The 2,500-nt window shown below is 41.2% G+C and overlaps 1 protein-coding gene across 2 annotated transcripts in view; it reads left to right on the forward strand.

Moving 5' to 3' along the window:
- The window catches only part of LOC115814851 (immunoglobulin superfamily member 11-like), an 80,645-nt gene that overhangs the window by 64,087 nt on the left and 14,058 nt on the right, over positions 1-2,500 (forward strand). The gene's annotated exons all lie outside the window — the stretch shown is intronic.

The following is a 2,500-nucleotide window of genomic DNA, read 5'->3' on the forward strand; positions in this document are numbered from 1 at the left end:
CATTGAACGTGTGTGTGTTAATTGGCAGCCGAGGCGTAACAGGTGTGTCAGTGAACGGACCGGAGCACAGAGTTTCTGTCCTTCAGCTTCCCCAGGGCTGGATAAAAAAAACCCCCGTCTGACTGACTCCATTGCTCTCAGAAGCTTTCGTTGATCACGTGTGTCTGTATGTTTGACAGCCGTACTAGAATACTGAAGATAAACATGTTATCAACATACGGCAGGTGACCAGTCTGTATGTTTGACAGCTGTACTAGAACACTGAAGATAAACATGTTACTGACATACGGCAGGTGACCAGTCTGTATGTTTGACAGCTGTACTAGAACACTGAAGATAAACATGTTATCAACATACGGCAGGTGACCAGTCTGTATGTTTGACAGCTGTACTAGAACACTGAAGATAAACATGTTACTGACATACGGCAGGTGACCAGTCTGTATGTTTGACAGCTGTACTAGAACACTGAAGATAAACATGTTACTGACATACGGCAGGTGACCAGTCTGTATGTTTGATAGCTGTACTAGAACACTGAAGATAAACATGTTACTGACATACGGCAGGTGACCAGTCTGTATGTTTGACAGCTGTACTAGAACACTGAAGATAAACATGTTACTGACATACGGCAGGTGACCAGTCTGTATGTTCGACAGCTGTACTAGAACACTGAAGATAAACATGTTACTGACATACGGCAGGTGACCAGTCTGTATGTTTGACAGCTGTACTAGAACACTGAAGATAAACATGTTACTGACATACGGCAGGTGACCAGTCTGTATGTTTGATAGCTGTACTAGAACACTGAAGATAAACATGTTACTGACATACGGCAGGTGACCAGTCTATATGTTTGACAGCTGTACTAGAACACTGAAGATAAACATGTTACTGAAATACGGCAGGTGACCAGTCTGTATGTTTGACAGCTGTACTAGAACACTGAAGATAAACATGTTACTGACATACGGCAGGTGACCAGTCTGTATGTTTGACAGCTGTACTAGAACACTGAGGATAAACATGTTACTGACATACGGCAGGTGACCAGTCTGTATGTTTGATAGCTGTACTAGAACACTGAAGATAAACATGTTATCAACATATGGCAGGTGACCAGTCTGTATGTTTGACAGCTGTACTAGAATACTGAGGACTAACACGTTACAGTCCTATGCCACGTACTGCGAGAACCGCGTTTCGTTGGACAGACAGAACAGGATTCAGATCAAATCAGGCTCTGTGTTTGTTACCAACAGCCCACACAGAAATCTCTCCTCCGATCATTACTCACGACAGCCGACTCATGTTCCAGAAGTTTCACAATCACCGTCTGAGTGCTGAGAGAAAGAAATGCTTTGTTTTGGTTTTTTTAAAGTGTTGGTTTTTCTTGTCTTTCTGTCTTAGTCTTTTTTTTTTTTTTTTCCTTTTTTGTTGTTTTTATCAGTGGGTCTTAAGCTGTCACGGCCTCGGTCTTTAATCCAGCGTTTGGAAAATGAAAACCCCAACCGCCACCACGAGCGAAAGACTACAGGAGGAGTCGGCGGGAGATAAACGCTCTGTTTCTTCTCGTCTGTTTTCTCTCCTTTGTCTCTTTTTTTTCTCTTTTCGTTTGCAACTTTGCTTCTAGTGTTTGCTGGTGTGACTGGATAAGCTGAACTGGTCACATTTTTCCCCTGAGAATACACTGTAGTTTGGCAAAATACCCCCCCCCCTCCCTCCTACTGGTCTGTGATGATTCGTCACAAAAACTCAAAGAGTTTTCCGACTGGTTTAACAGTTTGTAGACACATTGTTTATGTTGCCAATAATCTGCTATTACAACCCATCTGTGTGTGCAGTAAATGGAGTTTAACAGGAGCACAATGAAAGCAACTCCTACGTGTGTGTTTTGGTTTGTTTTTGTTGTTTTTTTCCCCTGTACTGGAGTGCGTTGTTCCCTCCTGATGTATCTCCTCAGCAGATTCTCTATGGTAATAAATGTTATTTAGAGTTTAGAATGAAGTCATATCTACCTATGACATGTCTTAGGATTGTACATGTGTAACTGGTTTCCTGGTTTCATGTAAAATGTTCTGAGTAGACAGTTTTGATGAATTTAGTTTGGGAAACAGGAAGAGCCTTCTATATGAGACAGAGGCTCCTGATCAAAATGCAGAAACACACTAAAAACACACACATCTTTCTCAACTGAACTCTGGTCATGTCCCTGATGCTTTGAGAACAGAAAAGAAAAGGATCAATATAATAACCCTATTTTTAGTCGTTCTAATTTCAGCGTAATGATGAAAGCAAAACCTTTCCTACAATTACACAGGGTTTTTTTTTCTTTTTTCTTTTGATCCCTAGATGCATGACCAGAGACTAGATCATTTGAACAGTCATGCAGTGATATTACAATACAGTTCTGCACGTGCTCAGAGCACACGTCTGTTTTTCTCATTGGTTAGTGATAAACCGATATTTAAAGAACATTGTGCTTGATTTTTAC

This window comes from Chanos chanos, chromosome 6, assembly GCF_902362185.1.
Source record: "Chanos chanos chromosome 6, fChaCha1.1, whole genome shotgun sequence".
Taxonomy (NCBI): domain Eukaryota; kingdom Metazoa; phylum Chordata; class Actinopteri; order Gonorynchiformes; family Chanidae; genus Chanos; species Chanos chanos.